Below are 25,821 nucleotides of genomic sequence, written 5' to 3'. Positions count from 1 at the left end.
TAAACATTTATGTTAGTCTGCCTTAGCACGGGTCTTTTTCTACTAGGCATTACTTAATAATATTTTTTAAAATTAAAAAAATATACGTGTCGTCTGTAATAATAATGTCAAAATTGCGTAAGCAATATAGAATTCTCAACCATTTTTCAATGTTCTTTTTTCGTATTATTACTCATCTTTTGTCCTTGCTATCTACATTTATATTTGTGAAAAACTTCAAATTTATATATCTGTGGCTTGGATCTATAAGGACCAATGTTGTAAATCGTAATATTACAGGATAGTAATTAATTAGCTATTTTGTGGGGTTGTAGTGAAATGTTTAGCGTTTTAAACAACAAATATTGATAAAAAAAACATTACAACACATGTATGTGTGTATAAAATAGTTAAATATACCAGTTTTTTTTATTGGTATCGACCCTCTACAAAATGGTGGCATGAAAAATATGAAATCTGACATTAGCCCTTCTGAACTCGAGCCACATATATTATATACTACTTTTAAACATACTTATTTACCGGGCTGTACTACGTGCTAGTGTTGTGAACTCACGGATCAAAGGTCCGAGGTTCAAAACGAACTTTTCCTCAACTCGATTACCATTTTTCTTGTTATTTACGACATTTGGTAAATCGTCTGAAAATTTAAATATTTCAGTAATAGAAACTCAAATATTTCTTTTTAAAAAATTATGTTTTTCCTTGACGAATTGCATCGTAAAATGCAACAAAGATGTCACGTTACAGTAATATAAATGGTTGCATTAAAAAAATTATAAAGTAATGCGTTTTTCCCATTTCTATGAAAATGAAGGAATGATTTAAGATCTAATTTTGTTGCAACAGAGAGGGAAAACATTTTCGAGAAGAAAATATAGATGTCTGGGCATATACTGTATAAGTCTCATGGTCTCTCATTAACTGGTTTAAGAGGCCACTTTACACACTGTGTAATGTCCACCATTCTGCTCAAGTTTTTAAAATTTATTTAACGCTTTGTAATACGTCTAAATTTTATATACGTATCATTTTTTAAATATTTTTTTAAAGTAAATTTCATAAAAGGTACATGTTTTCTTAAAACTCTATACATATCTACTTTTACAAATTCAGTTAATGTTATCACTGTAACTCTCCAAAAAGAGAGACTAACTCTTGTGCTTGGAGAGTGACTTACATTGTTGTAGATGTTTATTAATAAGAGTTTATACAATTTTAAATACGAGTACACGAGGAAAAAAAACATAGGACATCTAAAAAAAACAAAAAACAATAAAACATTCATGCTAATTCAAATTTAATTTAGGTTTTACACGTGTTCAAAAAATTTCTTTAGATTTACTTTAAATTTATTTATTGATATATTATTTTTAATAGTTTTTAGTTCATTGGGAAGATAATTATAATTTCTTACACATTTGAAGAAAGCTAAAACATCTATTTAAACATCTATTTTTCCTCAACTCTTCAAACTGTTGACTTTTTTGAAGTAAATGAGCTGAAATCTTCATTGATGTGGGTGAGGTTCATCTGACTGAATAATTGGCTAAATCCTAAATTCTGTGAATGCTCTGACATCCATATTCTATTATTAAAAATGTTTTCCCTCTCTGTTGCAACTAATTTAGCACCTTAAGGAGAAAATTCACCCTGTCTTCATTTGGATATACTCAAAACATTATTGAATGCTTAAACTTTCAGAATTTTAAAAATTTTACTTTGAGATTTTTCACATAACAAAAAGGCTTTAAAAATTGTATTCTCTTAATAAAAAATCAAATAAGTTTTCAATACAGCCCTCTTTTTGAATTAAAAATAAACCAATCGGGTAAACCCTATCTCTACCCCCTCCCCCTTACAACTCCCTACCAATTCTTCAGGTCCATATTAAATATTTTTTTATCAAGCTAAGTGCATATTTAGACATGGTGGTGTTCTCATTTTGATACGCGATTAATAAATCTGCATGTTTTTTATGTATTTTATCATACTTTTTTAATGGTTGTTTTAAAAAAGTCTGATAATGACGATACTGATATACTCATCTTGTACGTGATATGAACTAATATGAATGTGATTATAATAGATTAAAGGAGCTTCAAAGGAGGCCGAACGGCATTCTCAAATATTCTACAACGAGTATTGTCCAAGATGCGAAGTGTAGTGGAATCACTTCGCATGCTCATAGAACTATCCGCTTTGAATGCTTCGTAGTTTGTGGAATTCCTCTCCAGCCGAACAATGAGTGTCCGATTCTATACATAGAGGTCTAATTACACAGACACCGCAATTAGAGCCCCATATGAGAGCATCCCCACTCTCCACAACCAAATGCTCGAGAAACGATGTTATGCCGAGTACTTTTCAAATAGTTTTAACCTTTGAGGTATCCGGAATAATACAAGTAGGAAACTCTATTAAATGAGAATATCATACTAACTAAATATTTGCGTAAAAACTAATTGGAAATAATTTGCACTACAATTTTTTATCGAATATAATGAGATCGTAGAAAGCAAAGTAGTTTTATTTACGTATTTTTTTTAAACTCATTTCTAAAACAATATTCAGAGTTTGTAAAAATTCTTGTGGACAAGGACTGGATTCAACTCCCTGGGGAGGTGCTAATATTAACATATTACAACAGAGATAAAGAACATTTTAGAGAAGGTAATATGGAAATCTAGACATCCACGGGGCTTATGACCTGTCATTGGCTGGTTTAAGTAGCCACTTTACACACTGTAACACTCTCCATTCCGTCCATATTTGAACATTTATATCCCTTCGATTCTTTCATCTGTTGATGTTTGTGAAGTAAAAGAGCTGAAACCTTTATTTATGGGGGTGAGATTCGTGTAGTTGAATTATTTCACCTACATACAAGGCAACGCTTGAAAATTTACTTGGAAAATTGTTTTCAGGCGTTGCCTAGTATGTGAAATAATTCAGTCGGATAAATCTTTTCACAAAAATGAAGGTTTTAGCTCTTTAACTTCACTAAAATCAACAGATAGAAGATTTGAAGAAATGTGGATGTTTAAACATAGGCAAAATGATTAATGTTACACAGTGTGTAATGTGGCCACTTAAACCAGCCAATGACAGGTCATTAGTCCTGTAAATGCCTAGACTTCCATATTCCCTTCCTTAAGGTATTTTCCATCGCTGTTGTTATTTTATCTTAATGATTCCTGAGGGGGTGAAATCCAGTATTTTGTCTACAAACATTTGGACAAACTCAAATATTGTTATAAAAGAAAAGTAAAATGTGTTCAATACACACTGATTCAACTACAAGAAAATAAAAACTCATAATTCCTGCCCAGATATACATAGGGATACCTAGTGAGACGGGTAATTACAAAATAAATAAAATTTTCAAAAAAATATATCAAATCAAACCTACAAGGCTGTATATTTTTACAAAAAAAAATATTTCTCTCATATTCCGGATTTTTATTTTAAATTATTTCATTTTCTTTTTTCCCCTGTACTCGTAAAATAGTAAAATGTGATAATTATTTTAACTGAGAAATGTGTAATTTTTCAAAGGTTACATAAATTATATTATTTGCAATTATTTTTTTATTTCAAAATTTAAAGCAGACCGCGTGAACATTATTACGAAGTAGAATAACGAAATGCTATCGATATTTCAAACAGATCTTTGAAGACGGTAAAATATCATTTGACCTAGGAATAAGATTGGATAAATCAAAGTAAGAACGCTTTCATATACATCCCGGAAAATGTAAAATAACCAGAATCTCGCTACCGGATATAACGTGTTCCCGCTTTTTGTAATTTGAGATTTCCTGCAAAAGTCCTCCGCTTACAGAAAACGTAAATTAGAAAAAATGGCGAAGTCAAACTGAATTTAGTTAATTACGCAGAATTTTCACCTTCATTCAAGCATTAATTTCCTTGTTACCTGCTTCAGAACGTTAATTTCACACAGCACAGCTCAGGTAAACAATCCTGAAATGTGCCACGTAATTAAATGTTCTCAACTAAACATAATGTGCTTTTGTACATATTTTGATATAATAAAAAGCATGATTAAATACACCTTGGTGTGCTCTTAAGGAGACGCACTGAAATTATTGTTAAATCCAAATGGTCTAAGAACTAAGTTTTTAATTAAAAAAAAAAAAACATTTTCAATTTCCAGGCAATTCCTTGTACGTATTTACAATTTTTTTTATATCAAATTGCATTGTAGTATTGGCAAATACGCATTTCATTTAAGCAAATTTTTATTTCTTCTTCTTTCGCAATAATATTATATGCTTGCTTGTTTATTAATTTAACTTAAATTTGTCTTTCTTACTTACCGTAACACTTTATTTACTGTGTTTGCTTTACAGAATTTATTTCATAAGCTTATATATTTGCATTTTTCGTTTATACGCTTACTGTTTTTTCTTGCATACATTTGTTATTATTGTTTTATTTTTACTTTGTAAAACTTTTTATTATATACTTTCTAACTAATTTCACATATTTTTTCTGTTTACGCTGTGTTTATTATTTAGTATGTTAGCATGTATTTTATTTTTATTTTTTGTAAATGACTTTTGGGCGTTAATAATCAAAATAAATAAATAAATAATATATGATTACTATAAGTGATACAAAAAATCACATTTTATGAAATATTAACACTCGAACTTCTCTAAATTTGATCCCTTTACCTCAGGTACGATAACCGAACGCTTTACCGCGACCATACAACTTCAATACTGGTTTATTTTTGCATGTTATAAACGATTTTCCCTGATTTTTTGTAATCTCAACACTCTCTTATGCAAATGTTTTTCTTTTATCGACTCCCTATCGGCATAAAATGCCGACACTATATCGGGTTGAGCTAAAAGTAAAAACGTGTTTTTTCCGACTATAAATCAGTTTCATACGTAAGAAAACAAACATAATAATACGCATTTCGGCTCGCAACTCACTTGGAATCTACTTATGTAAATCTCCTTAGCAACATCGCCCATTTGTTCACAAATATTATCTATTTGTACTATCCCAAAAGGTGTATGGCAGTTCTCTAAGGTTATACGATAAACCCACCTCGAGGTACCGTCTATTGAATTAAGCACTCCTCTGTTTGACCTATGAACTGTGCTTAATGTTTTAAGTATTATATTTTGATACAGAAAAGGGGATGGAACCATCTTGACAGTTTTTAAGATGATAAAATATATTATTTTACATAAATTGTTTATTTTTTTTTGTTCATAAATATTTCTACATTGGCAAGCTAATTGCCAATCAGTTATTTCTTCTTAGCAACAAATAATATAAAATAGTTTCAAAACGTATGCCAGTTTTTTTTTTTTTTTTTAAGAAGTTAAACTTGAACAGAAAAATATAAAAGGAAAAATAATAAAACCCACTAAACCACTAAACCAGCTTATCAACAGGTTTCACATTTTTCTTTTACAAAAAAAAACGTTACAGTAATTATATAAATTTAAAAAGTAATATAAACATTATTAAGAACCAAAAGCATACGTATTTTTTACACAAAATTTATAAACAAAAAATCAAATGGATCTCTGTTAAGATAAATAATAATCAATATAAAGCTTTGTTACATATTAGCCAGTTAATCATTTTTTTCTTAAAAGTTTTGTCAACATTTTCTTTTAAGATCTGCTTAGGAATCTTATTGAAAATTGTTGTAATTGTGTAATGGAGTGTCCTTTGGCCATACTTGTTAATACATTGTGCGGAAAATTTTCTTGAAAATGTACGATAAAAATATTTTTATGAAAATGAACTACATTAAAGGACGTCACTACTTCATGTGAATTAACTAATGATAAGAGAGTTATGGAATCTATCCGGTTTGCTTTCCGTCAACGGACCAATGGGCAAAACTGATGAACCTCTAACGTCACACGCGGATTATTTTATAAATACAAAACTTTAAAAAAATATAGCGCAGATAATATGATACATAAAATTTGAAAAAAATTGTCTATTGACAAATAAAAAAAACAAAGGAAAACCACTGAACTCATTGTTACACGGCGTGTTTGTAAAGTGATGGAGAATTTAAATATTTTTCCGTTTTCTCCACGTCTCACAAATACAGTATCTTGGAATTTATAATGGCAGGAGTATAAATTGTTAGCGGGATCCTTTTAGTTCTTTTTTGTCCTTCCTCACAAAGGCAAGTCACATGACCGCCTTTCGAATGTTAAGGACTTTGTTCTTATGTCCTTACTGGCCCAGAATTCAAGACACGAGCGGAATAAAACACAAACTCTTTTTTTAGCAATCAAAACAACAACAAAAAAAATTTAACCTTAAAGATGATGTAGTCAATTTTTAGTGGGAGTAATTATTTTTTTTATTTTTTATTTTATCAACATAAACGGCAAATCTGTCTTTTACAAACATTTATAATAGTAACATATTTGGCTTAGTATATATTTTTTTAAAACATAAATTTCCTTATACCCAAGATTTATAAAAAAAAATTTAATCAAAAGATTATACAGCATATTCAGTAGAAAGTTTAAATAATAAAACATTCTACAGTAGTACAACAAGAAAATCATAAGTACTGTTTCATATAGCTGGGCAAAGTGAACAAAAAACTGTATATTTTATGAAATGCATGAATATATAAATATAATTACCATTCACCATCTTTGAAAAAGTTCAAAAGGTTTGTTCTATAGGAACAATACCTTACACTAAATATATCAGATACGTGGGAATAACTATTGCCGAGTTCATGAAGTCTATTTAAATTATGAATCTCACTATCAATAAAGGTTTAAGTCCTTCCCACTTTTACCTCTTAATCAACTCATAGTATAGTGTAGATATGTTTCTTTTAGATTACCATAATAGTAACACAAAAATATAAAACCTACATGCTGATAGTCCTATCAGTCTACATGGTTTTAGATGCTAACACTAACCTGCACTCCTTATAATAAAAAAATATTACTGTTTTGAGAGCAATAGAGATGGGATAATTAATGTTTTTACGAAACCGGTTGACAGATAGGTCGGTAAAAGGTTGTATACAAAAATTTTCAAGGATTTATTGTACCTAATGTTTGACTACAGATTATATGCTTTAAATATTAAAAATATTAATGATCACAATTGCAACATTGGAAATAGCAAGTTCTTTTGGCAATCGCTATTGCTAATGCTAAATAAACAATTATTAATCTTAATAAATCCCTAGGGGGTAAAATCCAGTCCTTGTCTACAAAAATTTAGACAAAGATAAAATATTGACTTATAAGATATTTTCAAGCGTTGCCTTATAGGTGAAATAACTCAATTAGATGTATCTCACCCGCATCAATGAAGATTTTAGCTTTTTAGCTTCACAAAAACAGATGGAAGAATAAAACGAATATGGATATTCTAAAATATGCAGAATGGTAAATGTTACACAGTGTGTTAAGTGGCCATAGGTCCCTGGAAATGCCTAGACTTCTATATTACCTTCTCAAAAAGGTTCACCATCTCTATTGTAGTATGTTAATTAATAATTCATATCATCGCCATTTTCCTTCCGCACCCTGTGATGCATAAGAAACTGCATTGGTACACCAAATGCAACATATATTGGTTGGTTGGAAGAAATTGCCATTTGGCAATAAGCCCGCCAATGTACAAATAACATTATGTACAAAAAGTTAAATAAATAAATAAATAAATATATTGATCATCTGTTATATGAGGGTATGGTAATCAGTCTTACGGTTTAGGTGCCAGTCCAGGAACAATTGAATAATGCAGATTAAATTTAATTCTCTGAATCATTTGAATTGTCTCTATAAAATTTGAATAATTCTCTAAATCATTTGAATAAACCCTTAGCATGTGGTGACAAAGTACGTTGTTTTTCTTAAATTAAAAATTTAAAAAGTTAAAATTAAATTGATGTCTTTATATAATCACTTTGTAAAGCGCCCTTGAGGTATTATATTACGAAAATGGCGCTATATAAGTTATCCATAATAATAATAATCATAATAAAAAACCACCATTTAAAAAATGTGTATGTTTATTGTAATGACTGATACATGTTTCTTATATATAAATTTTTTATTTATTTTCATTTGATTTTTTTGTTTTTTTACAATATACATAAGAGGTAGAACTGAGTATTCAAAAAATTAAGCATAATTACATAGCAGTGAAATACATATTAATAGTAAAAATAGTAAACAAAAAAATCCCACAAAGGCATGGCCAGTTCGTGGGTATACAAGAAAATGTTAATGAATTTTTGCTCCTATAGTAAAAAATAGACAGTTTTAATATTTTTGTGTAACATAAGAAGAGAAAATAAAATATTCTGTAAAAGATTATGTGGTATTTTTTTTATAGTAATTGAAAAAGGAAATATTAAAAAAAACTCAAAAATAGTCCTTTAGTTTTTATAGTTTTTTTTAAAAGAAGGAAAATTTTGAAAGTTGGTTGTTACAATCAACTTATATTTTTTTATGTTATAACTAACATTCCAAAAAGGAGACTAGATTTTGTGCTTTTATTTAAATCAATATTTCATTTCAACTTTCCTAGAAATCGAACCCAGGACCTATAAAATGGTAGGCGAATGAACCAATCACTACACGACGAGGCGAGTCCTCCAAGATAAATTTATCACCATTCGATTTCCTTATTCAGGGTTACCTGAGAGTATCCGTCGGGGCAAAAACACTCGTCCAGAGTTCTGGTTCTATTTCACAGACGTAACTGTATTCTTTACCCGCCTGGACACAGAAAAGTATGACAGGGCACAAATGCCTTTATAATACCTTTACTTTGACATCACCATCTTATGGGAATGATAATGTTTCCCTGTTGCGACACACAAAACATTATGTGTTGCCAAATAAAAGACTTTTATTTCATTATCATTATGTTAACAAGGTTTGCCAGATCCCGGATCCTGTGCGTATAACCTCAAATTGAAATATCCGATTTATTTGACTTAAAAGAGACGTGATATATTGGAGGGATTTAACAATGGAAATTGAGGAAGATGGCGGAAAAAAGATTCTTCATTTTTTTAAATCGTATAGTCTTTTAAAAAAGTATATTTCCGATTAACGGCAGTATAAGTATAGGTAAAAACTAGCGAATAACTTTTTAAGTCCTGATTGCAAAATACATAAACAGAAATATAGTAAAATTTTCAGATTGTCGATGAAAATTCCCAGTGAATGTTTTTCGTGTAGGATTGATTACATGTTATAATCGTGATGCGTGTTATAAAGAACTTACCTGGAGTTTTGTTATACGGGTTGCGTGTTAAATAAATGAAAAGGTTCGATGACATCTTAAATAGCATTTATTTCAACTGTGCGAGTCTTAAAGAATTATGAAATATGGATATTATTGAACGAATTTAGACGCATGGTAAAATGCGTGATTTTATGAAACGATTTGGTGTGTTACGAAGTTGTGCGAGACGTCAACTACCAGCGCTGAACGGAGAAGGCCTGGTTTAGCTGGCTCCCGTTCGGTAGCGGCTGGTGGCGTGTTGAGATAATTGTTGTGGACTGCCTGGCGTTTGGTGTTGCCAGTGATGTCCGTACAGCTCCCCCCCCCCAGCAATAGCGTTACTGGATGAGGGCTGCTAGTTGATTTCGGCTAAATGAATCCAGTGTTGTCTGAACAAGTGTTGGCATTTTAGCTTATTTTATCAAAATATAAGACGAGTGATACATTAATTCACCATTTCTGGAGAACCTGTGACAAGTTTAATCACTTTCGCGACATGTTTGAGACTGATATCTTGTATTATCCCGCAACACCATAAAAAGGTCCTTCAGGCATATTTTTTTTTTATTCAATTGCTTACATATTTATTTTATATTGGAAAATCTAGATCAAGGTAAGTTCGTTTTTAAAAGATTTTGAATCAAACTATATTTTGAACGTTTTATAATTTAAATAATATTAGACATTTTGCAGGCGGCGTATGCTGCGGATTCCGTGGACGGCCAGACGTACGAATGTATCTATACTCCAATAACTGAAACTGGACATAGGAGAAAAACTTACATCCATGTGCGAAAAAAGAATCCTGCAGTTCTTTGGACATATTTCCAGGAGGAACTCTGATAGTAAAAAGAAAACTATTCTCCTGGGAAGTGTCGAAAAGACAAAGTTGCGTGGACGTCAACCTACAAGATGGAGCGGCCCATTCACTAAATTATCAGAATCATCACTGACGAATATCTATAGAAGAGCACAAGACCGTTCCCGATGGAGGGAGACTGCCCACAGACGAGCCATGCCTGGAGTCAGGCGTTATCACCATCCTCAGATATGACGCACGGATTGAAGAAAAAAAAAGATAGTCATATATACAGAAATAAAATAAAAATATTGGTATATTAAACTGTGGGTAATACTGTTATCAAAATTTTACTCTGTATATTATGTTTTCAATGCATATTTTTACATGTAAAAAAAAGTGCATATTGAAAAGTGTTCTCGGCACGAGTTACCCGAGTGCGAACACATTTATTTTCATGTTTAATATTGGTAAATAATAATGACTCAATTGAAAACCAATAAACTAAGGTACATAATGTCAATATTTTCATACTTAGACAGTTCTACTCTTCCATCTATGCAAAACTAGACTCATTACTCACTTAACCGTCTTATTATTGTTATTGTGACAATAAATGTAGGTTATACAATATGTAAAATGGGCATATGTCTAAATTGATTAATACCCCATTTTAAGTGTAATTTCGTAGTGATAACTTAAAAATACGAACATTTTAAAGTGTTTCAGTACTTACACAACTCGCAAATAAAGTATTAAATATTAAATTCTGGGCAATAACTTAGAATGGCCGCCTTCCACGCAGTTATGGCAAGAGTTGTAAGAAAACGTTCAAAAAGAGATGGCTAAAAGTCTTTTATGCTGTGAAATACTAACACGAGGGTACATAATATTTTCTTAATACAAATTTCTCGTAACTACGTAGATGTAATAGCATGCTAGCTATTGAAAAATGCAATAAAATATCCTAACATATATTATTTAATATTAACATGTTATTGGCAATTATGTACAAAGAGTAATTTTATCCGTCTCGTGGTCAAACGGTCAGCGCGTATAATTATTTAAATTACAAAACAAATAATAATTTTCCTAATAATGTAGATGCAGAAAAACACCTTGGAGTTAGTTCTCTTAAAGATCGAAAAATTGTTCAAGAGCAGGTGTATTTATATAAAATCCTAAATAACGAAATTGATTCTGCTGAGCAATTATCACTAATAAAATTTAGAATACCTAGGTTTAATAGTAGACTCCATCATCTATTTTCAACATCTCTTCAACAATCGAATTTGGGTAAAAATGAATCCATTTATCGAGTATGCGCGTCATAAGATAAAAAATTTAGTGCCATGGATCTTTTTAACGAAAAAAAAATTGTTTTAAAAAATATATCAAAATTGCGATAGAGACGTCATCAGAGCAAAATTTTAAGTTACAATTTTTTATCGTTTTACTTGTTAACTTGTACTAGTGTTCACTATTTTATTATTAATTATATATATGTACGCAAAAGTATGTGCATCAGTGTATGCATATATGTTCATGTGTGTATGTATGTGTATATATATGTGCATGTTCATGTGTGTACATGTATGTATGTGTGCGTATGTATGTCTGTGTATATTTGTATATATATGTCTATAAACTTCATTGTCACATAAAATAAAAATGTAAATAGGGGCTAGATTACTTAATGTCCATGCGCTCTGTAGCTGCAAGACGTGCTGGGATATTTATTTGTTGTACAGCGCCCTTGAGGTGATTTTCACAAAAATGGCGCTTTATAAATTATCCAAATATGTATATATATGTATGTGTGTGTATGTATATGTATGTATGTTGTATCTGTACATTTACATCCATTTTTGTTTCTTTTTTCTTTGTTTTATATTTACTTACTATTTCTTCTTCTTCTCTTCCTTCCCTATTGTCCCATTCCACTTCTTTTCCCCTAGCGAACTGTACGTTTTGTTTTTTTATATTTTTGTTCCTATATGAAACCCATAATTGGTCTTGTTATTTGTTGTTATTATTTATGTATTGTTTATTACTATGACTGTGTTGGTTTCAATTTTTTTTTTTAAATCCCGACATTGTTCTTCTTCTCCTTCCTTGCTATTGATCTGTGTGGTCAGTTCTCCAGGGAGTTCCTCCTCCTAATAATATATTATAATTATGTTATTCTCACACTCAAATGTATTTAAATTAATTGCACGCTTTTCCCGTCTTCTACTTTATTTATTTATTTTTTTAGATACTTTACTATGGCATTTATTATTAATTAATTAAATATCGTGGCTGACAGAGTTCTCCAAGTCAAAAAAAGTCAATGTAAAGACAACAGCGACAGTACGCACCATCTCACGGTTAAGATTTAGAAATTCGAGGTAGTTTCACCACAAGGTCGACTAATCTCCACTCGTATTTTTTAATTCTCACCTGCGAGTAGAAACCAAAGAAGTAAAAGGAAAAAAGACAATAATAAATAAATATCCAGCCAACCTCATTTTACCGGGCCGAATGGATTGGCACGATACATGTGAAATAGCCCATCTCAATATTGTTTTATACGCTATAAAATACGTAAATAATGTACGTCTTACATAAATATTATTGTAATGATGTAATAACTTATATTTCCATATAAGTTATTAATTTTAAAAATACTTGGTACACTTCCACTTATTTATTTTGACCAATTAGCGCTTTCACCCTCTAATGGGCATCTTCAGACTGGTGAATATCACATTTAAATGAATTTAAACATACTTTTGATGAAACAAAAAATATAAAAATTGTACATGTAGGACATAAAGCTTAAAAGTTAGATAGATTAGAAATTTTAGAAATAAATTGGATAAAAAATAATAGTGATAGAATTTTAATAAATCAGCAGATAGAATTTAAAAACTCACCCTTATTAGTCCCCTTAGTTAGACCCTGTACATTGTAATAAAACATTAAATATATTTCAAATAATAGAATATTTTCTTAAAGTACACCGCCGCCAACACATGTTTCAATAATTTTGTCTCACTCTGTTCCATTGCAATATTGCGTATTGTATTTTTTTCAACTTATTTTTTTTTTAAATGTACCTACACTTAAGATAATATTCAGTTTTATATAAATTACCCTTACACTGTATAATATTCACCAGTCTGAAGATGCCCATTAGAGGGTGAAAGCGCTAATTGGTCAAAATAAATAAGTGGAAGTGTACCAAGTATTTTTTAAATTAATAACGTATATGGAAATATAAGTTATTACATCATTATAATGGAATTCCATCAAGAATTGTCAATAAATTATTTAAATGAAATAAATATTATTGTTCCTGTTCATAAATTGAATATTAATAGAATTGAGAGTGTTGGAAAAATTCCTGAATACAAATTTCATTTGCATTTTCCAAATCTAAAAGGCTCCTTTAAAATTTCATAATCTTGATTCATTAACACTCACATTGTGAAACATTAAACAATAATTTTAATAGTCTATGGGCCTTACTTATAAATCGGGCATAAAGTAAAGCTTGAAAATAGTGGTAGAATAATGATGGTATAGCAAAAAGTATTACTTATAAACCTCGCATAGAGTTAAACTCGGTTTAAATCTGGGATAGCGACCATAGAAACTTATACCTGCACATTATGTGGTATAACGCTGGAATAAGCACGTGATCTGTCTAAATTCATATTTTTCGGTAATCAAAATGGATGGTTATTCATTTTTTTCTTCAATTTTAAACAATTTCAAACTCCTGCGACCTTCTCGATGCGATTCAAGTGATTTAAAATTATCATCTTAAATAATATCTAAAATGTTATATGTTTGTATGTGTTTTGATTAATTGTGATAAAAAAAGAAACACGAATAAACAAAAAATTCATTTTTACTTCTCCTCTTTTTCCTAATTTTGTTTTCTCCATGTTCTCGATTAAACTGACAGAATTCTCGATTTGACTTTGACGTTTGTTTGTGTTGTTATAAAAGTTACTGCGCACGCGCACATATCAGTGTTGACTGTTTAAAAAAAATAAGCATGAAATAACCTGTGAATGGTAATTTTGGGTAATAAATGTTTTCATAAGTAGGCTTTTTTATATCGGTTATAAATAGGTAAACCGGGTATAGTTATTTCTTAATATAAACCTGGTATAAGGAAATCTAATAAGGAAGGCCTAATAGTGGATATATTTAACACTCCTTATAAAAGGTACAGAAGAGAACTAACAAGCTTGATTCAAAATAACAGAATAAACGTTTTGTCTTTTTTTGATCTTTATTTCTCATTTATCATGCAATTTCCCACTTCTACTTTCCTTCATTCATCCTTTACCACTCATCAATTTCGATTTTTTTCCTGCTTGTTTTGTTCGTATTTTTTAGTTTAATTTATCCGAATAACATTGTTTCAATTATTTATCGTTTATTTTTTGTATAATTTAAACAATTGTTGCTTTATTTTATTACAATTGAGTGAACACATTGTATTGGATTGAAGGCCTTTCTACTTTTATAGATACTTTTATATTTTATAGTCTCAACCTATAATCACTTAACCTGTGCATCTGTTTGTATTCTAAAAAACATATAAAAAATATATAAAACATGACGTAGAACTATCTGTCACTGTTTATATCATGTTTGGAGATAGTTATCAAAAGGTATTTTGTTAAATTAATAGAAGTGTCTCAAGGAGAATGTTCGAAACCACAAATTGAAGCAATATTTTCTGATACAAAGTGTTTTAGGTACTTATTATGATGTTGCGTTCACGATAGACCACCTGAGCACGCAAAGGGACTTTTAAACTATGTTTTACTAGTACTTACTTATAACTGAAAAATAAACAGAACACAGTTATACCAAATGTTCATAATAAATAACAGAGCTATAAATCGCGCGGCTCATGATTTAATCTGTATGGTTCACACAAGACAACTATCTGGAATAGGTACTTTTGAAATAGTAGCAATTAGTTTGTGAATTAGATTATAAGAAAATAATAATTATGTACTCATAATATCCTCACCAAATGAGGTACAGGATACTGCCCCAGGCACCAATGGATGCAGGAAACGTTTTTTTTATTATTTTATTTTATTTGGAAGTTTAAAAAAACAAGGATACATAAAATATATAAGATTTGTAGGTAAGCATTGGTATCATTCTTTATCCCCAATTATAGAACTCCACCATCTTTTATAAATTATATAAAATAAGTGTGTAGCTAAATTAAATTAATTTGAGTCATAATAAAGATCGAGTAAAAGATAAGAGTAATTAAAATATTTGAGTTTGTCCAAATGTTTGTAGACAAAGCGTTGCCTAGTATGTGAAATAATTCAGTCAGATGAATTTCTTCACAACAATAAAGGTTTCAGCTCTTTAACTTCACTCAAATCATCAAATGGAAGAATTGAAGAAATATGAATGTTCACTATTTTAAAAAACACGATCAACATATAAGACTTTGAGCTAACCCATGCCAATACATTTTCTTCCCACACTGTTTACGAAATGCCGGAAGATCTATCCCAAAGAACTCCAATTCTGGATGTTGGGGCATAAAATCAAAAGTATCTCTTGGAAAATTTGATAAATAGCAGATTTTGAATAATGGTGACACAGTTGGGAATATGAAAAGAAACTGATTACAACTGAAATGGGACATCACTTACAGCAATGCGTATTTTGAAAATTTAAGGTTCTATGTAATAAATGAAAATAAGTATAAAAAAAAAAAAGGGTTTTTTTTTTAATTTTTAAGGAATACATTTTTTTATCACTTCAAAAAAATTGTTTTTACGTTCTGTTGTTTTGTCTTTTTTATTATTATATTTTTTATACTTTGTTAAAGATATAAGCCGCTGAAAAAATATATTAAAATAAGCGCCAAGTAAAATTAGATCGTAAAACAATGTTCTGTGTTTTAAATAAATAATGTTTGAGAGCCATAGTGCTATGTGATGGCACTTCAATCAGGAAGCGTGCCATTTTCCAGTCAGTTTATCTTCTTACCAAGTGAAATTTTCTTCTTCCGTGGAGCTCAACTTGAATAAGCACCTTAACATAAATTACCAACATGCAAAATGTGTACATTTTTTCACCTGTGGGAATCTGAGACCATTCAAGATACGATTTATACCTGTTTCCATTTTTATTGCGTGATAAAATTACTGTGTTAAAAAATTCTGCCGTTATTTACCCCATAAAGCTGCATATACGTGCTTAATAAATTCACAAAATGCTCATCTTAACATCGAACTGCTCATCTTAACATCAAAATACATAATAATAATTGTCTTCAAAGTGCTCATTGTAATGAGGAATTCCAGCCCAACCCGGAATTTAATTTTTAAAATGTTTTCGTGTACACGTGAATATTTAAAAAATTTGGAGTAGGATGAAATATCTCAAAAACGCACGCAAAAATAAATAAAAAATGTTAAAAATAGTATTCATTTTATAATCGTGAATAATGACGTCACTCCTTATATCTACGAGAAGTATTTCCGGTTTTCACTTTAAAGCCCCCGCACCTTGTAAGGAACGTTTTGACCATAGAAAAAAAATTGTATAATTTGTATAATTTGACATTTCAACCAGAGATTATGTCAACTTTCTAGTGTTTTTATAAATCGAAACGTAACATAGAAATGAGCAAATTACGATCAACTAAATGAAGTAATCAAAGCAATATTCCATAGATTCTCGCCAGGTCAGTGAAAGTAAGAACGCCAACCGTTTTATGACGTCACTACTGAAAAGTGACACACTGATTACAGTCATTTGGCGCGGTATTTGATAAATGTAACTTTAAAAAATCATATCTTTGTAAATAACGCACAAAAAAAATTTTTTTTTTTGCTTATTTGAATAGTACACTAATAGATTTTTTTTTTATAAAGCATTGGAATTCCTCATTGCCCAATATTGGATAGGACAGACAATGTCAAATACTTAGGAGTTATTATAGACATAAATTTAAAATGGAAACGGCAGATTGAAAATATTACCAACAAACTTAAAAGACTAACGTATATATTCAAAACAATTCGAAATATAATTAATGTACAGGAACTCTTAAAAGTTTATTTTGCATTGTGTCAATCAATTTTGGAGTACGGTATAATCGGTTAGGGTTGTGCAAGTGACACAGTTTTAAATAGTGTATTTGTTGCACAAAAATCCATAATTAAAATGATACTCAGAGTCCCGATACAGACCAAAACAATTATACGCTAAAACAATACTAATTTATAGATTCAAAAACTACTTTTACTCAAATGAAAGACATAATCCCTACAATACATCACAAACAAATAATATAACCACTAGATCCTCAACACAAAGATAACTTAAACGAATACAAACTAATACCACATTCGGACAAAGGGATTTTGAGTATTATTAAATTAAAATCTATAACTTACTTCCACTATCTAGTAAAACAATTAGTAACGAGAAAATGTTTAGTGGAGCTAGGTAGAAGAAAGTAAATGGTCTTATTCGCTCAAACCAATATTGAAACAACCGCTCCACAAGTGTATAGCTTACGTTAGGTTTTTGTTATTTTCAATGTACGTTTTGTAATATAAATAATATAGGTATACATATTTACCTTGTTTTTAAAACTGTAAATATTTTGTTAATAACCTCTGTTTATTTAGTAAGTCTTCTTTGTTTATTCTCCAATGTAAAAACATTTCAAAAAAGTATATTTTTAAATGTCCTCGGCACGGGTAACCCCAGTGAGAACACATTATTTTTATTATTAATTATAGTTTGTTAGAGAAACATATGAATAAATAAATAAATTTACAAAATAAATAATTTTGCGTTTGGATCAACAGTTTAATATTACGTTCGTGTCCGGACGGAATGATAATAACAGTTCTCTGTGTGAAATATACACGTAACCCGGAGGAGTATTTTCCACTTGATGGATAGATTCTCGTAAAAATCTTGAAAAAAAAATTCCCGTAACCAGGAGGGTTTTGATTTATTTTGCTATTTTTTTATTATAATTTTATTTTCTTTTATTGAGAAAACATACAGTACAATTACATAGTTTAATGTTATACACAGTTAGACTTAACTCTCGATTTAAAGAACGATCGCGATGGAAGCATATTCGAAATTCCGTTCCAGCGCCGTACTGAACGCGCAGTCCGGGCGCAGGCGCAGACTTAAATTCTCACTGGGCAACAGAAGCAATCGTAACATACCAATACATTATTTTCCATATTTTCCATTTTTCATTGAAAAGTCATGTTTTTTAACAAAATAATATATATTTTGGTTTCACTGCATTTTATTCAAATAAAATATAATGTCACGAAATACTTCTACTTAAGTGTTTAAATTTATTTCAACAGAAAAGGAAAACATTTTTGAGAAGGGAATAAGGAAGTCTAGGCAATAACACGGCTTATGACCTGTCATTGGCTGGTTTAAGTGGCCATTTTACACACTGTGTAACATTCACCATTCTGCCCATGTTTGAACATTCACATTTCCTCAACTCTTCCATCTGTTGACTTTTGTGAATTAAAAGAGCTGAAACCTTTATCACGTAAGTGAGATTCATCCGGCTGAACCAAATCACCAACTAGGCAACGCCTGAAAACAATTTTCCAATTTTTATACTTCTTCTTTTACCAGGTAGTAATTCAATAATGTTTGAGTATGTCCAAATGCTTGCAGACTGGCTTGATTTCTTCCCTGGGGAGTTGTTCATATTTAAATTTATTTCAACAGAGAGCGAAAATATTTTGGATGTTCAAACATGGGCAGAATGGTGAACCTTACACAGTGTGTAAAGTTGCCACTTAAACTAGCCAATGACAGGTCATAAGCCCTGTAAATGCCTGGAATTCCATATTCCCTTCTCAAAAATACTTCGCAGTAACTTATTATAGTATATATTGTAGTGAACTTAGTTAATTTGTTATTACAATTTATTACTAGATATGTAAAATTATTGTTTCTGTTTCTAATCAAACGTATAAAGTATTTAGTTTTTCTTTAATTTCTTAAGGGCAGTGTATATTATTATGTACCATTTACTTATATGTTAATTGCTTCCCTAATCAAAAACCCCACCGCATGCACCTGATACCTAGATATATATTATCTTTTAATACAAGATATCCAACTTTGTTGAAAAATGTAGAATATCTTCATTCCGTTCTTATTCTGTAAAAGATAGGTAAGCAACGATACTCAATACCTGCATTTTTAATATTCTGTAATTACAGTGGTAATTACCATTAACATTCTAAAAAAATTGTAAAGACGTTTATTGGAAATTGAATATTCGTTGCACAAAAGATTCTCGAATAGAAAATAATCTCGAATTCTGCAAATGGAAAATTAAACATTTCCCTCGAGTTTTCTATTTGCAGATTTGCTCTAGTTTTTTATGGCATCATTTGCATTCCAATAAGACCCCAATATTTATTCTTTGCCCAGAAAATGAATATTTTTTCAAATATAAAAGGCCAATCGACTAACTGCTTGCAAAAAATATACTTTCAGAACGCTTAATAAACATTTTATGCTTTTTATCAGCAATTAATCAAAATGGCTTGTGAGATTTGATTTAAATTATAACTCAGTTTGCGATTAAACCAAGGCTTTTTACCGGTTTTAATATTTTTAATTCAATTTTTTTTAAAACCTAATAAGTATTATTGTATAACATTGGACATTATAAATTCCTGTAATAACTATGAGCTTATCAGCTTAACTATAGAGCCTAACGCAATACAGCATTAGTAGTACAACAATGTTTGAGTATGTCCGAATGTTTGCAGACTGCTTGGATTTCCTCCCTAGAGTATTCATATGTTGCAACAGAGAAAGAAAATTTTTTTGAGAAGGGAACACGGAAGTCCAGGCATTTACAGGGCTTATGACCTGTCATTAGCTGGTTTAAATGGCCACATTACACACTGCGTACCATTTATTATTATGCCCATGTTTAAACCACCACATTTCCTCAACTCTTCCATCTGTTGAGTTTTGTGAAGTAAAGGAGTTGAAACCTTTATCATGTGGGAGATATTCATTCGGCTGTACCAAATCACCTACTAGGCAACGTCTGAAAACAATTTTCCAATTTTTAGACTTCTTCTTTTACCAGGTAGTTAATTCAACAATGTTTTGAGTATGTCCAAATGCCTGCAAACTAGCTGGATTTCTTCCCTAGAGAGTTATTCATATTTAAATTTGTTATAAGTGATTTGGTTCAACTCTACTCTACCCCAACTTGATTAGAATTTTCTAATAGTGAGTTAATTACAACTCGCTGATAATAGCCCTCCTAATTAAATATTTAGGTAAATCATTATAACGCAAATATTTATTTAAAAACAAAAATAGGAAGTAAAAAAACTAAAATAATAATGATAATCTAGAATTCAGACCCAATCAATTAAACTCTAAGTGGGAAAATTAAAGCAACAGTAAACCATAATAAATATCTTAGGAGTTGGCCTATCATAATAATCAAATGAGAATATCGTAATCCGGATTCAAATGGCCAGAAACTCCGTTTGTCTATTTGTCAAATAAACACTTTGACATAAATATACGTCTAAAAAATCTAAGTGTTATATTTGGTCAATACGGGTGTGAAACGTGGGAATACAAAGTGTCTGCAATTAATAAGATCAAAGCGTTCAAGATATGGGTTTACATTCTACAGGGGCATATTAAAAATACCTTGGTCTAGAAAAATAACCAACACGGCAGTTGAAGAAATGGTCGGTCAAAGACGATAGCTATTAAAGATTGTTAGACGGCGCAAGCTAGAGAACCTCAGCCACATTATGTTAGAACTCAATATATTATATTCCTTTGCTTAATCGAAAACATTCAAAATAAATTTATAAGGAGTCTGGAATATCGTTTTGGTAACATTTAAAATGATTACGGCGCATTTTCGATTAATTTTAGTATAAAATCACAACAATAAAGGCGCTATACATGTGATTTTTTTATTTTTTAAACTCTAAATAATATGGTTGATTCGCCGTATCTTTTACAAAATATTGGTTTCCGTTGTCCTCTTCGCTATACCAAATTAAATTCCCTTTTTTATAAATCAACTTGTAAAAACAATTACACCTCGAATTCATTCATTAGACGTACCTGTAGAAATTATAAAGTTACGTCTTAAACGCATTAAATTGTAGACGTCTGAAGCAGTGGCGAATGGTGATTTTATTTACAGGTAAGCTATAAAAAAATATCATTTATTTGTACCTACATAAGAGGTACATAATATAATGTAAGTAATATATACTATAAATTGATATTTTTCTGTGGTTCTGTGTGATACAACAACTCTCATCCATTAAATTAACTCAAACGATGTAATTTCGTGATATATTATATTGTATAGATATATTATCCATTACTTTAACACATAATTCATTAAAAAATAAATAAAAAATACCACTATGAAATCAGTCGATATAAGGTATTCAATTGAAATGTCAACTGGCCGCATTGTTCTAGTAATTAATAGTGCTAAAAACGGCCGCGTAGAGCGCTATATGTCCTGCAATATGACGCATGAAAGTAATTATGGTCTTATGTCAAAAGAACCATCTCAAAGAAAAAAGTTCTTATGAAACAATGTTTGAAATACTGTGTTTCAAATCAAGAATTCAAATAATTTGTGTAATCTGCAAGTTTTATCTAGGAGAAAATACCCGCACTGGGGGTAAGGCATTCAAAACATAGTTAACTAATAAGAAAAAATAAGCTGTAATAATCGGCTAGTTTCTTGGTTCACCGCAGGCGCTGGGCGCGCTTTATTTATATTTATATTTATATTTTGATAAAAATACAAACGATGGATATGATTTAAAATAAATAGTAATTATTTATTGATTTTTCTGTAAATAAAGTTACAGTACAACATTATTATGGTCAGTCAAATATAATGGTAAGCTGCGCATAATCGCTTCTATACATGGTTCGCCCCTGGTCTATACTTCCACAACGTTTAAGCGTCCTCAAGACCCGAGTTAATTAGAAAACTTCGCATCATCTTAACCGAGTAGTTAAGGCCAAATTATATGCTTTATTGTCCCAAGTTGCCCGTGTTATGTGTCCCCGATTCAAATTAACGAATTCCTCGGGGACATTAAATTTAAACAAAGCGATTTCGTATTAACGAGGGTCACGAACTTTCAGACAGAGTGAAAATCAAAGACTAATAAATAAATAGCCACGCTCATAGAATTAAGAATAGTCCAGAAGGGGGCGTAGAATCATATTTAAATACATCGGACTGCGTCCGAAAATCCCCCCACTCTGCCCCACTTACGCAACGCGCATGCTTGAAGTCACCACGTAATGTTGCCAGATTGCGAAAAATGAAATCATAACTAAAACTAACTAAATAGGACTAACTCAAGAAAAAACGACGTTTTCTTTAGAGCATGTCATTATAATACTGTTCTCTCCGGTCACGCAGACATTTTTCATCTCTCCTATATGAAATATAAAAGATTCCTTATAGACCAGTGTTTCCCAGCCTTTTTTATGCTATGCCTTACCTTAGTCTTTTCAAAAGTCAGATGCCCCACCGGCATCTTTTTTTTATTAAACAGCAGGTAAATTTTCAAATCATCTTGTAATATGTTTGTTAACATATGAACCCCTAATGAAATTAAATAAAACCTATTCTAATGCATATATTAAAACTGAAAATATTACAAAACACAAATTGAAAATGTAATTAATTTGAATAAAATAAATACGTGTATGGTGCCCTTTATAGACACGTCTTCCGCGTATTGACATAACTATAACAATGTACTATTAAAATATCACAATACGATTATACAGCTTGGGCCCGGTACCAATACAACATCTACGGCTACATCCTGCAGTTTCTGTGTTTTTAGATAATTATTGAAATTGTAACGGGTTTCATTCTATTTTAAGTACAGTTTAGCGTATGTTTCAATTTCGTACATCTCAGGCAATTCTTTGTATGACTGTTGAGTATTCCCCTTTATATGTGGAATGCCGACGTGTCTCATTCCTGAAGTGTGGTGCCCCACCTCTGAGGCGTTATGTCCCACCGGTGGGGCGTATGCGGGAAACACTGTTATAGACAGTACACCCGTTTAGTTTTACGATGTCAGTAATTATGTATGTACTCGTATGTTCATTATTATATTTTGTTCCTTTTACATTATTTTATGTAGATTTTTTCTTTCCTTATTCTTTAAATTTAAATTTATCTTGTTTCTATTTACTTTATTTTTATAACTGTATAAAAATATATGTATTTTTATTTTATTTGCAACTCCTGAGTGCCTAACATTTCTTTATTGTTAAATTGTTTTTTTTTATACCGATAGTGTACTTAATCAATAGCTTACACCACTGTGGAAAATTTATATTGACTGTTTTAACAATTTTTCGTTTATATATATACTTATTTTCTGTATCCAAAGTATGTTAAAACTGTTGTTTTTTTCCCAAATAAAAATAAATAACAGAAATATAAGATAATTATGTATTTTTTTTAAGTTCTCTAAAATTGCATTGTACACGCGAAAAAATTGATTGACACAACAGAGTAGATAAGTAAAGGGTCGTTGAAAAAGACTAATTAAAGTAATGAACTTTGAACTTAAAAAAATGTAACAAATTTTATTTTACCTAAAGCGAATATTTTCATGTCATGCTAAAAAATATTTAATGAGAAAAGTAGCGTAAAAAATTTGACTACCCTGGCAACACTTACAAACTGTCCATTTTGTTTTCTTTGACAATCTGACAGATGGAAAAAGAGTTTATAATTAATACATTTGCTACTTCCACATGAAATGTGATCCCATCCTGTTTCTTTTTGATCCCAGCAGTATTTCGATACTTTAAAAATACTCAACACAGCATAGTTCAATTCAAATCGGGAGTTGCGTACTGAGCGACGTCTACAAAGAAACTAATGGGTCAAAACTTAAAACTACTCCTTTAAGAGTAATTTAGTCGCCTTCTGTTTGATGCACGTATGCGGTTTCTGGACTATTCATAATTCAATGGCCACGCTACTAGCGCGTAAAAGATGGCACTTCAAATCTGCCTTCCTTGCATCTCTGTCTTGCATAAAGATATTATTCGCAAAAGTTGGGAGGGTATCAATTTTATTTTATTTTTTAAGCACTAACCCGCCAAGCCTCTATTTATAGGCTCGTCAGCAGGTGGGATAGAGGGGATATAGAAGGAGGCAATGAAAAAGAAAAATAAACCACAACACCCAGATCCATAGAGAAAAAAATCTTTCTTGGATTCTTTTCTTGCAAAAGGCGGGAATCGAACCCGCGACGCCAGTTTCACAGTTGGCCGTCTAACCAACTGCGCCACGGCGGCGGCGCCTGTCTTTTGTTTTGTTTATTGATGAGGCCAACACAATATTCGCTAAAACTGAGATTCCTACTCAACACGGATTTTCTACCGAGTCAGGGCAAGTTCACAGGTATAGGTCGTTGCTAATTGTATCACTGTAAACTATGTAGGTATCTTTTATCTGCTCACTAGTAAGGAAATAACATGTCTATTTATTAATATTATTCGCACCAGAAACGACTTCTGGAAGAGTCGTTGGCTTTCCCGGGTGTAAGCTCACCGCTACAGTTTTCGTAATTGGAAGAATTGAGAGCACCTGTACTGAGCTGGAGGAGGTAAGAGATCACCTAACAAATATTGTGAAGGTTTGCACAAAGGAGAAGACTCGGCCGATTGATGACCAACAGGCTTCCATACAGGAGGCTAGTATTGCAATCCTCGCTGCTGTGGGGCAGCTGGCAATTTTTTTCCCCGTGTTGAGGGTACCGCGATGTGTCGGCATCGGTACTCGAAGATGTGCTGACAAAACTAAAGGAGAAAAATGAGTCAGCGGTGATTGCACCTGCCTTAGAAATCCAGCCTTGGTCTACAAACATTTGGACAAACTTAAAATACTGTACGTATGTTCAAAGCTTTAACTTTGTGGTCAAACATTTAAGTTAATGTTAGTAAACATGAATTCATAACCACTTATCGACTTTTCATGTCTACCGGCTTCGAGATGACCCCGTCTCTTCGTCAGGACATTCACTACACCAACATGCAATTACTAAAATACACTTTTACTTTTACCGTCCCCTTAGTATACATGTATTTTTATTTGACAAAAAAATGCATAAATTACAACTGCTTTCATACTCTGGTGCTAAGTTTCTTTTATTTAAAGCGTTGGTCTAATCGTCTTAACTTGATTTGATTTTTACACATAAGTACTTTTATGTATATATATACCCATCAGTTCCATACACACCATCATAATAAAGGAAAATGAGCACAACAGAAATAACGTAAACATTTTGCGATTTTGTTAAAAAGTCAAATTTGTTGAAAAAATATCTGAATAAATTTATCTTTTGCTTTTTTTATATTCACAAAAAAAAGTAGTTTAAAAAAATATTCGTGCGACGGCCGGGAATCGAACCCGGATCAACTGCTTGGAAGGCAACTATGCTGACCATTACACCACCATCGCCGGTGCAAGCGACGACATACTTGCCAAACCGTTCTAAGTCCGAATTATTTTTAGTTCAATTAAAATTGGATTACAGAATACCTAGTAATAATAATATTATGTACACAGATAAAAAGTTGCACACACGAAAATAGATATTTATATTTTGCGTGTT

The 25,821-nt window shown here is 31.0% G+C and overlaps 1 protein-coding gene and 1 non-coding gene across 2 annotated transcripts in view; both read right to left on the bottom strand.

The window, feature by feature from the left end:
• The window catches only part of gogo (thrombospondin-1 like protein golden goal), a 264,490-nt gene that overhangs the window by 82,270 nt on the left and 156,399 nt on the right, over positions 1-25,821 (bottom strand). The gene's annotated exons all lie outside the window — the stretch shown is intronic.
• On the bottom strand, positions 25,596-25,667 carry TRNAG-UCC (transfer RNA glycine (anticodon UCC)). Its single transcript has one exon. It is a non-coding gene; the product is annotated as a tRNA-Gly (tRNA).

The sequence above is a fragment of the Micrasema longulum genome, unplaced genomic scaffold (assembly GCF_059751315.1).
Source record: "Micrasema longulum isolate JH-2025_06_02 unplaced genomic scaffold, ASM5975131v1 h1tg001400l, whole genome shotgun sequence".
NCBI classification, from domain to species: domain Eukaryota; kingdom Metazoa; phylum Arthropoda; class Insecta; order Trichoptera; family Brachycentridae; genus Micrasema; species Micrasema longulum.
This window is presented reverse-complemented; position numbering and strand designations above follow the sequence as displayed.